Raw genomic sequence first — 14,239 nt, 5'->3', positions numbered from 1 at the left:
GCACAATCTGACACCAAACAGAAAAACACGCTGACCACACGAGGGACAACCCCACCCGTCTTTTCAAAATAGAGCAAATTTCCAGCAAAGACAAATATGTCATCTTGGACAGAAGAACTGTGTTAAAGATAACATCGTCTCTACCCTCCCTAAAGAACCTAAATTCGGCAGATTTTAAGTGGGTCGAGCCTTACCACAGAGATAACAAGGCTAAAGCCTACCTTCACATCTACTCCTCCGCAATACAAGACATATGTCGCCAAGCCGGTGAAGACTTAAAAGCACAAGGCTTGCTGCTTTCTGAACTAACAACTCTGGATCTCAAGAACCCCCATCAGGGAAACATATCCTAAAAAAGGAAGAATCCGCGACCACAGCCCATCTCAACGACATGCCGATCGAAGAAATGAACTGAAATCTTACTTTACAGCTCCATCCGGACTCCGAAAACGCACCCAGACGCTCCTGCCCGCCCACCACGCCCAGCACGTGACTATTCTGATCTGAATCGAATATCACTGAAAATTCACCATCCTAGCAATGGCAGACAAGAAGCATCTAAGAATCGCCCACCCCATTCTCAAATCCACAGATCCCGTCCAGATCAAAGAAAGCAAAGCTGGAGAGATCAGTCCCCGCGAAGAGACCCGCTCAACTATAGATCCCGGACGCAATTCAAATCATCCCCGCCGATCGCCATGAAAAACTCGACAACTCCATCCGGCCCATGGGAATGGATAAAGGGTGCCCTATCCTCAAAACACCTTAGATAGCAACTACCAAAAGAAGCCGACACTCAATTTCATCAAAAGTCCTTATCGTTGGCCTCTTGGAACACTAGAGGAGACACCCATCTAACTGACCACAATACCGTCGACCTGGGTCAATTTGACATATTTTGTCTCCAGGAAACATGGCTCCAGGAAAAACCGTCAATGGACGGATACAACATTGTGATCTCGCCAGCTGTCAAAGGTCTCCTAGGCCTCCCCTCAGCAGACCTTCTGATTGGAATTCGGTCAGATCAAAACTTTAAACTCATCAAAACAACGGCAAGATCCTATGAGGTGTTGGCGGTTTTAATTGAATGGAACCCTGCGCCTGAATTCCCGAAACAACATGCAAAGCAGTCCTCAGCACTACCACTCGCTTTGGTCACTACTTATTGGAATCCTCAAAGGTCATCGACACTACTCTTCTGTCAAACTATGGCTGAGGCAATCGACGAGATTGTTACTGAATGGAACACTCCTTTCCTACTTATTTGCGGGGACCTCAACGCGAAATACACACAACCGCAAAACATCCCCTTAAATCCCACCGTCACCACAGCAGCGGAGCTCAGGGGTCAAGCTTGGATGACCCTTATGACATCCAGGAACCTGCACAATGCCACCTGGATTCTGGAAGGGCAGTCCCACCTACCGACCTGGGAGAGAGGCCGGTCTTCAGCTACTCTATACTACATCTTCGCCTCCCCAGCACTGTGTGCAGTAATCCAAGATTTTCATGTAGTCAAAACTCTACCAAGCGACCACAACATGTTAACGGTATCATGGCCCTCTACCGGCCTCATTCCATCTCGCTACCCTGCATCGGTCGAAACGAAATCCCAACAAACTCGCCTTCGTTTGACATCGGCCAACATCAGACTGATCACTCAACAGTACGTCTCGTAAATTGAGTCGGAACTGGTTCTTGATCCACCACCAAGGCCGAACTATCTGCCCATGCTTCTCAAGTACAAGCACCACGCGACACCTGGTCTGGCGACCCCAAAAGCCTATAATGACCAGTATGACAAACAAATAGCATTGAAAAAAAAACCCATTAAAACAGCTCAGAAGACGCGCTAAGGCTGACAACACCATTGCTGCATGGGACTGCTGGAAAGATGAAAACAAAATCTACAAACCATGGATCAGAGCGCGCCGAGCCATTTTATACCAACATGACGCTGAATCAATGATGAGAGTCTTAACGACAAAGAAAACAGCGGACTTCTGGTCCCTGATAAACGCCTCTCAAGGAATCACAGCCTCAAGCATGATTAACTCAGTCCCGGAACAAGTCTCGGTCACTTTTTTCACTGATCTCTTCGCCAGTCCGATCCCTGCAACAAATACGTCTTTCGATACCACTGCTGCCCCTTGGATTGACTTGTCAGCCCCAGCAGACATAAGTGCAGCTATTCAAAAACTAAAAGCGTCAAGAGCCCCAGGCCCAGACGGCCTGACGAATATAGACTTAAAGAAACATCTCACTGAATGGGCCACCTTCATCGGCATTCTATTTGACCATTGCAGAACCACCAGAAAGATTCCATCATCGTGGTATAAAGCAACCATCATTCCAATTTTCAAACAAGGAAGCAGGGAAGCGCCCGCAAACTATCGTCCAATCGCCCTACTGGACCTCATGGGCAAACTTTTTGCGACTCTTCTCTTGGACCACTTCAACCGATGGGCAAAATCGGCCCCTTGCAGTGACCCATTCCAACTAGGCTTCAAGAGAAATGGTGGTACTGCACTAAACATCCTCATACTTACCATCTTGAAAGCCAAAATAAAACAAGGGTCCCCCACAGTCTACGTGGCGTTTATCGACCTCTCACAGGCCTTCGACAAAGTCGAGAGGTCAAGACTGTGGAGAAAGCTGGAAAATTGGAATTGCCCGAACGATGTCCTACAACCAATAATAGCCCTTCACACCAACACTACACTCAACGTCCGGTTGAACAGACAAAGCGCACTGTCCAAAGAAATCCAAGCACACAGAGGAGTAAAGCAAGGCTGCCCCCTAGCCCCGGCGCTCTTCGTGGCTTTTTTGGGGGACTACAAAGACTCGGAAGCCCAGGTCCGAAGCTTTCCGCCGAACTTTGGCAACTGCACCCTCTCCCGTCTTCTCTATACTGACGACTTGATTTTGTTTGACCAAACCCCGATCGGCCTCCAGCGGCAGCTGGATAACCTGGCAGTCTATATGAACACCAACAACCTCCAGATCAATCAGACAAAAACGAAAATCATGATCCTCTCTAGATCGGGCCGCTTCCAGACAAAAACCCAATCTTGGTCAGTGTGTAAAACCAATATCGAAGTGGTCCAGCACTTCAAATATCTAGGAGTGATCATTGACGGGACTTCGCAGGAACTTAAAATGCAACAACGTCTGTGGGCCAAAACCAAACAACTGACCTCCCAACTAAGAGCGATGGATAGAAAGTATGGCAAATTTTCGCTAGCGCCGGCCATTAATTTCTATAAAGGAAAAATGGTTCCGGCCCTGACTTACGGCATGGACGCCATGTTCACTGTACCGTCCAAACTATGGAGGACACTGGAGGGCTACATCTGGAAATCCCTCCTAGGCCTACCCAGCGCCATTCCAATCGAAGCCATCAGAAGAGACCTGGGCCTTCTATCATTAAGTGCCACCGTCAGCAGGTCCTCACTTGCCCTCTTCAGGAAGACTCTTATCAAAGACGGCTTGCCAATTCTCAACATCATTTGACAGGAACTCGAATCAACGAACTGTAAGGCTGTTCAAAAATGGATACACCTCCAAAAAACCAAACTGGAGGACCTGCAATGTACACTAAACGACCTGATCACGAACCCGCAAAGAGTCAGTGAAAAACTGAAATCGCAAGACTGGATCAACACTATCGACAAAGCGGTTGCAACCAAGTTCCTAAACCATCTTCCACCAACTTACAATAAATTGAAACACCCCATGGCGTACTGTCTGAGATTCCCGGATAAAAAGCTATGCTCTACATTTCTAAGAGCGCGCTTAAACTTGCTCCACACTCGAGAAATCTTAGTGATGAGAAGACTGTCCACCGTCACCACGTGCAGACTGTGTAAAATTCCGGACTCTACTGAGACCATTCGCCACCTTCTCCTAAACTGCCCTGCTTTAACTCAAGTTCGTACAGCTTTTCTCACTCCCCTATGGCTCGACTCGGTACTGATCGATGAGCAAACGTGGTGCTTGATATCTGGCGAAAAATCCCGCTGGGCTGCCGCCACGGCCAAAATAATGGAAGCTGCCTTCATCAAAATCAACGCTGCTACCTAGACGTCTCTCTGGCCATTGAACTTCAGTGCCCAGGCACCCAGTAACTGATGACCGCGCCATAGACAAACTTTGAGATCGCTATTGCACTCGACACGCCTTGACTCAGGCTCTACAAACTTTAAGCTGTCCTCACTTCAAAGGACGCATCCTTGTAAAAATCACTCCCTGTGATTATACACAAGTGAATAAAATAAAAAAAAGAATGACAAAGGCATGTGGGGAAGGACAAGAAAATTAAGAATCTTGGTATTCAAAAGATGAGAATTGAGAGAGATTAGTAGAAAGAGAAGTTGAGACTGAGGGCACAGAAGAAAGAATACCGACACTGCTGCCACGTCCAGATGGGAGAAAGAAGACTGGGTAGAGGAAGGTGCAGCTGGAATGGCTGTGTTGGAAAGACAGCCATGTTTCTGAAAAACAGAGAACGTGAAAACAGAGCCGAGAACAGAATTCCAGGGCAGAGTGGGCCTTATTGTTGAGGGAACAAGAATTCCAAACTGCAATATTAAAAGCATGGGACAGATCAACAATGGGAGGGTAAATAAGATTAACACAGGGGAGCCGACTTATGAATTTCCCGGGGGGTGCACAAATATAAGAAGTGACATCACCAACAGTTAAATGACCGCATTTACATGTAGTCGCCAACTTGGTGCGATGGGTTGGGGGGAGGGTGCAGAACAGTGGAAACATTGGCTAGCATGTTCTGCATATACACAAGTCATGTAAGAAGGAGGTTTAAGCATTCCAGTTGCATTCCAGTAGGCCAGCACTGCCCCTACTCCACCCCTCTATAATCATCCAGGTTGTAGTAGCCCTAAAAAGGCAGAGCAACAGAACTAGGATGGAAGAACGAAATGCCATCCCATCCTGTGAGTGTGTCAAACCTCAGAGCAAAGACTGTGCGTGTGTCTCCTACCTTGGAGCACAATCTCACTAATTTGGTGCAAATCTATCAAGTGGGTGCATCGGAATCCCATGCGTGTGTGTGGGCTGCAGACCCCGGATCACATTCTCACTTCTTCAGTGTGAAACTCTGGCCATGGCTCTTTGGGCAAGCATTCAGGATGGGTCTCACACCTTTAAACAGTGTGATATATTGAGTGGTAACCTCACTCCTTGGCGCGTAGTATACAGTTGCTGGTAATCTCACAACTGAACGTATAGTTTCACTCTTGGTCATCTCAGTAACCCCATGTATATTAATGGAGTCAGTCTCCCATCTGGGAAGACAGTTCTATTTCTGTTAAAACACTCTGAATTCTCACTCCAGTTTTCTCGATCTATAGATCCATACCATGTTCATTGTGTGTGCAGGGGTGATTACTTATGTCTGAGAGAGCTCATTCTTTCATTCAGGAAAGATAAAGGGGTATCATAACAACCCCCTGTATGTGGGATCAGGCTCATTTTGCCCCATGGCCCCTCGCTCCAGAATGAGTGAGCAGGTTTTAAGACCCTGCTGATTCTATTATCCTACAAACTCGAGCCTTCTATCCCATACCCCATCACAGCTTCCAACATCCGGAGCGGCAGCTTATGTACAGCAGGCAGCTCGAGACATGCCTGTTGCCAATGGAATGTAGCCAGATCTACTATTTAGACACTGGGAGAGTGCCATGAACCCACATTGATGGTGAAGAAGCACTCAACATACAGAATATAATGGTATAGTGTTGCAGTCCTGCTGAGAAATGACAATTCGGTTTGTTTAAATGTAAAGCAGAGTGGCTGAGAAGTACACGCACTGTGCCATTAAAAATAAAGCAGCTGTGGTGGGTGGAAGTGCTGCTTCGGTGGCATCAAGAGTATGCAATTCCCTGCGGGTCGTTTTGGTAATTTCCTGTTGACGTATAGCAGCCCTATTGAGAAGTGCCATTAAAGGTGAAGCTGTCCAGTGGGCTGCATCAGTGCTGCCCATAAAAGGCGTAGAAGCCTCTGTGAGAAGTGGCAGTAATGTCCCAATGGTGGGAAGTGTAGTATTTTCACATTAACTGTGCTTAAGCACTTTGGGTCATTTAACAGTGCTGCTACATTCTGAGTAATTCCATCCCTTTAAACATTTTAGCTCTTGTATAACCACAACAGTGTTGAGTTATTCTGATGATTAGGATGATGTTAGACTTGCTCAATAGTTCTGGTTCTGTATCATTAAATGTACTTCAGATCTTCAGAGGATAGCTCAGGGGCAACGTGCTCGCCTTGGAAGCAAGACGACATGGAGCAACACAGGTTCGATCCCTCAGTCCGCGCTTAGAAACCTCTGGGGATTATGCGCATTATAAATTACCAATTAAAATAAAAACAAATAAATCTGCTGAGAAGTGCTGGGGCCTTGTCAATAAGAGTGTAGCAGCTCAACTGAGAAGTGCTGATGTTGTCCCATCAAAAGTATAGCAGCCCCACTAAGATGAACTCGCATTGCCTCAACAAAAGCATAGTATTACAATTATAGAAGCCCTGTTTAGCAAGCTAACTGAGGAGTAGCTGCATTGCCCCATTTCAAATATGGCAGCTCTAGTAGAAAAGAGATTACACAGCCCTGCTGAGAAGTGCTGTTACTGTCTATATAGAAGCCCATTAGCTCTGCACCATTAGGCCGTGCAAGTACTGTCCCATTGAATACTATTACACTGAACAAGGTCAACAGTATGGCATGGTCCATACTGGATTCTATGAGATAATTCTGCATTTTGAAGAACAAATACAAAAAAGACCAATTTATTTCAGCCGATTTGTGTGGTCTTCAAAAGGCCGAATTATCACATTCTACTGCCCACCCTGCTAAACCCTCCCCCCCACACAAGAAGGTGATCCCACCTCACCCCACACTCCCACCCTCTCCCACGCTGTTACCTTCCTTAGAACTCAGGGGAATTACCTCCCTCAACGCTGCCATTCCCTGGCCATAGCATAGCATTCACTCTCACCACGCACACACTCGGAGACATGCAAACAGTCTCATTTGCCCTCTCCCTGCCACCTCCGTCCGCAGATGCAATGCAAGAGGGGTGCACAGATGTACAAATACATCCAACCCAAAAAGATTTTTAGAAATTGAGGGACAGACTTGCTTTGCATCTGTGCCTCCATTTCTAAAAATCGTTTTGGGTTGGGTGTACCTCTACATCTGTGCACCCCTCTTTCTAAGAGGGGTGCACAGGGTTTCCTAGGGTAAGGTTTTGTCTAAATTGCAGCGAGATGCTTCATGTCAAGGGAAATTAAGATTTGATAGCGCTACAAGAGTCAAGTCTGGAGTTGCTGATTTGGTTTCAGGAAATGAAAATAGGGAAGAGAAATTAATATTAATTGTTTTAAATAAAAATGGAGTAATGGGTGTTCATGTTTAGTGTTATCTAAAGTGATGTAACAGTTTTGTGGTTAAAACTCAGGTTTGACATTAAGATGAAATGTGTGAGGATGTTTGATGTGTTGCGCTTGTAACCTTTAGTTATGGGCCGCAACGGTGTGTTGTGCTGATGCCCATTAGAACGTTCCTATTTCTGTGCGGTGGGCACTTGTATCGTTTGTTTGGGCCATGGGGACCAGCTGAGTCATCTGCAAGTTAAAATATGGTGTTGGCCAAAGGGACCTGGCCTTAGGCAAAATGTGTATCACTGTGTGACATGCTAATAGATGTGATGTCATTACGCTCTGGCCATAGGGGCGGAATGCGTGGCCAAAGGGGCCTGCCGTCAGGCAATATTGTGAGCATATGCTAAGCCCAAAGGGGGCGTTATGGTTTGTGTTATGTCCAAAGGGGTGGTCATAGATTTTATTATTTAGCTAAAACATGCTTATCTTCAGATAAAATCATCATTTCCATCTTCCCACTCTCCTGTCCCCCCCATTTCCCCCCCACTCACCCTGTTCCAGCTTAGGCCTCTGGCCGCCTCCATCGCTTTATCACTTCCACCGTTTTTTCTCTGTAACTGCTCACCCGTCTGGCAAAATGTTCAATGTAACCAAGAACCACAGACAGGTGCCCATGTCTCTTTCTCTCTGTAACTAAGTAAGCACTGCTGTAACAGCGCCACGATGCCCCAGGGCCGCTTTGTGCGCTTTAATAAATCCAAATAAATAAATAAAAGGGGGCAGTTTTGTGGCAAGCTGAAAGTGGGCATCGTGACTCCTGTGCAAAAAAGTGGGCGTCCTAAGAGTTATCAGTTGCGTTATGCGGCATGATGCTAGAAGCCAAGGGGGCTCATTCTAGTTGTGTATGCTTTCATTGGCATGAGTTGGCTGTGCGCTCTGCGGAGCAGCAGTTGGGGAGAGAATGTTTTTGCTCTCTTCGTACTTTGGAAATGGTTAGGGTTTCCTTGGCTGAGCGGTCTGCAGGTATTACGGCAGTCGGGTTGGTGACCTGCGGGTTTCTTCTGCTAATTCAGATGGACTTGCACTTTCAGTGCGCTAAGTGTAGCGGCTGTTGGGGTGAGTGATTTCTGTTTGGCACAGCTTCATGTGTGGTGTGACCAAGTCGTTTAGTGACCAGGTTGGCTTTTGAGAAATTGCATTGTTTTTGCAGGATTTGTTTTACTGCATGGTTGCGGGCACTATTTAGGGTGTTGTGTCATGGATGCTGGGTTGGTTTTTAGTAGTGACATCCATGTTTTCTATTGAGTTTTTCTTGTTGATTTTGAAGGTAGTGAGTGGTGTGTACCTTGGGGTCCTAAGTTCCGGATCGCAGCGTCTTTTACTGTGAAGGCTACACATTGTGTGCCTGTTGCATGTGCATAGTTGGGGATTTTGTATCCTTGTGTTCTAGGTCTTAGTGTTGCGGTTTGAGTGCTGCGCACGGTGTGCCTGTTGCATACCTATAGGTTAGGGATTCCAGAATGTAGAATGTTGCTATTTGACTCTGGCTTAGAGTGTACCGGCAGTTTAGAGTGTGGAATGATGTTGAAAAGAAAACATAACTACACTATTGTATGTAATTGCTGTTAGGAATGTAGTGAGGTGTGTAGCAATGTCTCCTGTTCTTGTTAAGTGTGTGAATTTATTGGGTCAACCGTACATTACTTTTCAGTGCAGTGGGGGAGTGAGTTCACAATGTACCATGTTAAAGCTACAGCAAGTTGTACTGAGTATTTGTACGGTCTTGTGATGATATTTCGCTGTTATTGTGGCACTCTTTCTCCTTCCGTGGTATAAAGGGTAAGGCGGAAGGAGTGTAGTGGTCACTACCTGCCCCGGTGATGCCATGGATGGTTTGAGATTAAGTGCTCCATTCGGGGACAGTTACGGAGAGGCTGAGAGAGAGTCAAGACCGGCCTAGGTGGTGGCGTGCCGGTCTCCAGGATTGTATCTAGTATCCTGTATTTACAACTGACTGCACACTGATGATTAGAAGACACTAAAGTAGACCAGCTTTGCACCCATTTGAAGTCTCTTTATCCGCCATCTTAGTCACAACAAACTATACTCTTGCTCAAAACTATTCATTCGCATGTCCTCCCTCACTCCCACTCATTCACCAATCTTCATATTCATTCACCCTCCACCAATCTTGCACCTTCTCTCTAGTCTCTCTCTCTGCTTTTCCTTCAACATATTCCCCATGTGCCTAAGTGCGTCTGTGTGAGCTTAAACTATTGTCATCATGCAACAGCTAAAACTATTGGTTTTGTCCATTCTTGGTTTACCCTATGTGCACATGTTTAAACAGCTATCTTTCTCATGTCTCGGGCTAAATGAACAGATGGCTTGCTCCCTGTTGTCCGTCTGCGATTTATTTTCCTTACACTTTTTCAAATTTTAAATGTTATGTTATGTTATTGGGCATTTGAATGCCGCCTTTTATAGAAGTGTCTTCCAGAGTCTTGGTGTGACAGTATTATCGTGCCAATCTGGAAGAGAGACCGTGCCAACCCAGGAAACTATTGCCTGTTGGCAATGCTCGACCCATCCTCTAAGCTTTTTACGGACATAATTCTCGCTGGGCTGTGGTCCCAAACGTTTAATCAAACCAGTTCTCAAAAGGGCTTGAGCACTACCACAAACTGCCTTGCCCTTCAAAAGGTTATTTAGCAGGCTTGGTTTTCGTGCAGTTGTACTGTATACACTGCGTTTATCGACTACAGCGCAGCGTTTGACCCAGTCAACCGCAACAAGCTTTGGGCTAAACTATCTGCCTGGAACATCCCTGCAGGACTGTTGGCCATTCTTGTTTACCTTTATTCTGGCACACGGGTTAAAGTCAGACTGGAAAAATCCGGCAGCACCACCGCATGGATTCCAACGACCTGTTGTCTGAAACAAGGGTGTAGATTAGCTCCCCTCTTGTTTAATTTATATCTGGCAAATATAGTTGAGGCCTTGTCTAACCTTGTGTCGATTCCTCCAAGGTTGGGCATATCCCCACTTCAATGGATGGGATACGCGGATGACATCATCTTGCTGGACATGACTCCCTTTGGTATGCACGCTGCCCTGGAGTCAGTGAAGCAATACTCGGACTCCTTGGAACTTTCGATTAATATCCAGAAAACCAATGTTTTGCTGTTTCACCCCCCCCCCCCCCCCAAGGCCAGCAAAAGGTCATCATCCCATGGCATTTGGGAGGTGAAACCCTCGAGGTGGTAAGGGAGTATATCTTGGGTATCTTATTTGACAAGGCCTTACGTGGTGGATCCCATTGTGATCACATTAAAGTGAGGTGCTCCTAGGCCATCTGACCTATGTAAAAAGTCCAGAATTGGAGAAGGTTATTCTCTTGGGATTCTTGCTAAATAATTTCAAGCTAAGATTAGTACCATTATAATGTATGGGGCAGTGCTTTGGCACCTGGGCAATTTGGCAGCAAACTCCAAATTGGAGGCCTTCCTCCTTCAACGGTTGTTTCGGCTCCCTACACGCCCCCCTGTCCACTCCATCCAGCTTGAACTCAGCATTGTCTCATCCGCAGCAAGGCTGAAACTTTCATTTTGAATATTCTATGGCAACTTACCCACACTGCGGCTGGTACTTTGAACTCCCTTATCTTAAACGTTGGTCTGACCAAGGTTCATCGTATGCAGGGCACTGCCATACATCATGTCCTTCCAGCTGGCGAAGGATGGCCGTCTCTGGATTTAGATGATGCTTTACACTGGCTTCACTCGCAATTTCCAGTGTCTGTGAAAAGGGGTGTCCACAGCTTTTATCCCGAGCAATACGTTATGCAACTGGGAGCAATGTCAAAAAGGGCCTTGTTTACTGGTTATATTCTTGCACGTGGAGGGCTACCCAGATATATCGACCTCTTTGTGGGCAACTCATTGGTATGGGATTACCTAAAAATCAAACTCAAAGCTGTTAAGACCTTTGAAATCACAGGGCCTGGTTTAACATCGCAAGGCCTACCCGCACGTGTCGTATTTGTGGTGATGGTGTTCTTGAGTCTGCTCAGTACTCGTTTTACTGTATGTCATTGCAACCCTTCAGGAATTTCGCACTTATTGCGGCTGGGCTGAGCACGCAACTCGCCCCCGAGGAGCTTTGGGACACATCCATGGGGGGAAAATCACAAAGCTTGCATCATATACTTCACCACCTTTTGGAAGCAAATTGTGCCCATTTTTGAGAACATTCCATAATTGTGTGTTGGTGGGAAGATGAGAGCTCGGAAACCGTTTCCTTTTTATCCTGTGTGTCAAAAAAAGCTGTTATAATATACTGCTATATGACTTGAAATAAAACAATTAAAAAGAATAGCACCTTTTACAATTGATATGATTCAAAGTGCTGTGGGTTGAACGCTCTCGCAGACCGTAGTCCAGGTCAGTGGCGAGAGTAGTGTAGTAAAAAGTGCTTGGGTGCACTCAGTATGTGTGCAACTAGAGCGGATTAAGTGGTGTGTAGCTACATTCTAGTGGCAGTCATGGTCCGGTGGTCATGTGAGATCAGTAGAATGTGTGCAGCAAGGCCAATTGGACTTGGGTAGCTGCATTCTGGCATATGTGGAGTTTGCTAATGGGATTATGTGTGCAGCTAGGCCAAATTAATCAAGGGGTATAGCTGCATTCTATTGTTTGTTGGTACAGAGGAAAGAGTTTGCATATTGTTGTGTTTGAGTGTCTATGTGGATTCGAGGGGACCCTGTTTCTGATGAGCTTCCAGTGCCTGTCGAGGGGATGGTATCTCCCTTTGGAGTTCAGGGCTGTTAGGGTAAGGTCCTCCCCGTGTCTGGTTGGGTCTGCAATTACTTATTGGGGTTGTCTGTTGGACGATGATAGCCAGATCTGGCCCAAATCATATTGTTTCAGTATAGTTGCTAGAGAGGCCCTTGGTCAGTAGATCTGCTAAATACATTCCCAGATAGGTAGGATTTGCAAAGATATAACTCTGTATGTAGTTCTACCCAAAGATTTCCAGATGAGTACGATTAGCAAGGTATCTCCTGGACTGAGAACGTAGTGCATATTTGGAGGAAGAAATTATCAAAGTCATTGCGTTAGTACATAGGTGCCATTCGTGCTAGCGTTATGAGTCTAGCACAGTTGATCCAGATATTTGGAGATGGACATCTCTTGGCATCAGAGCATAGTGTATACCCGATGAAGGAAACATGATTCAACTCAGTCATGGCGTAGGTACATAAGTGCTCCCACGATTTAGGTTTCAAGTCTAGGGCAATTGCTCCAGATAGTTGGAGATAGATATCTCCTGGACTAAGAGCCTATTAAATAGTGAATTCTGCGATGTGTAACCTTTGAAATGTGTCTTTTCACTTCTTAAATATGGTGTTAAAATAAAGTTTAACTATACTCAAACTGCAAATTTCGTTTTTATTCTCTTCATTTTTAGTGAACGTTAATTTCCAACTACTAGTTATAGTCTAACTGTGTACATTTAGTCTAGAAGAGAGGGTCCCGCAAATGCCCCTCAACACCCCCAGATTCATGTCAAGACGAAGAGCAATGCTTGCAGCCACCCATCTTATTTTGGACGAATCCAGAGTGCACCAATTATTGCCAAGTACACAGAAAGGTATCCTCTCAGCCAGCCATACACCAAATCCTGTACACATCTTCACAGATATAGGAGAAGAAACTGAAATCGTGGATGGAAATACCCTTATGGACAGTCTCGACTAAAGCGCCAAGAAGCCACAATGCTGACATCATTAGTGACACCATGACATAGCAGCGTTAGACATGAAGCACATTCACGGTCCTGCACCATCATACAAACACACATTCGCATACATGAAGAACATGCTTACCCAGTTCTATAGCTAGAGGACCCAAATATACTGTCAATGCTTTATTATTTTGTGCACTAACCAAATGCAGGAATGCAGAAGAGCAAGGCACACAAGATCCTGAACAAGCTTGCAGACGCTTAACGCGAACAACCCTATTGGACTACAGGGACATATGTATATGGAACCTGATAGGACCATGTGTGACTAACGTATAGAGTACTTAAAATAACATGAACATGTAGACTTTATATTATACGTCTAAGGAAAATTACAGAACGCCCTAAAACCACAGAGTCTGAGACGAGGAGAGTTGATTCAGATGGCACAGAGCATGAAGCAGGCTCACAGCCAAGGTCAGAGATATGCAGACACATTCCAATGTCCCGACGACAAGAGGACCAGCTACAGAGAAACAGAATAAATCCTCATAAAAGCTGAAGAGCTCAATTTTGTGGTCATTAAGCATGTGGTACAGCCAAACGAGACAATGGACAGTCACCCATGGTCGGAAAGCAGAGCTGATCCCAGCAAGTCAGCCGCAGGCGGCAACAAGTGTTGCAACATAAGGAGCGCACTCTTATAGGCAACAGTGGCGCACAAGTTACAATGCAGACACAATCATTCACATAACCTTGAAGAGCTGCACAGAGGGATGAACCTAATCGAGTCCCAGGTCAGGGGAGATCAGCTCTAACCAATCATAGGTTAGAAAGCCAGGGGTGGATGGCAAACGGTACGAACGAATGGTAAGCCCATTACTCTGCAACAATGTAATAGATAGTTGCTTGGGGACGGGACAGGCCAGCCACCTGACATCAAGGACCAATACAATAACCTCTATAGGGCTCTCCTATAGGTAATAGTACTCTCAATACCCAATCCTCTTAAATGATAGGTTTTTTTTGGGTAAGGGACCAGGTAACGACGACCTTCTTGTACAAAACTGTACCGCACACCATGGAGAGCTGAGAT

The 14,239-nt window shown here is 45.8% G+C and overlaps 1 pseudogene; it reads right to left on the bottom strand.

Moving 5' to 3' along the window:
* The window catches only part of LOC138447933 (TRPM8 channel-associated factor homolog), a 223,073-nt pseudogene that overhangs the window by 30,611 nt on the left and 178,223 nt on the right, over positions 1–14,239 (bottom strand).

Source organism: Ambystoma mexicanum, chromosome 3q (genome assembly GCF_040938575.1).
Source record: "Ambystoma mexicanum isolate Mex_15411 chromosome 3q, UKY_AmexF1_1, whole genome shotgun sequence".
Classification (NCBI taxonomy): domain Eukaryota; kingdom Metazoa; phylum Chordata; class Amphibia; order Caudata; family Ambystomatidae; genus Ambystoma; species Ambystoma mexicanum.
The sequence above is the reverse complement of the archived record's forward strand: the minus strand, read 5'-3'. Positions and strand labels throughout refer to the sequence as shown.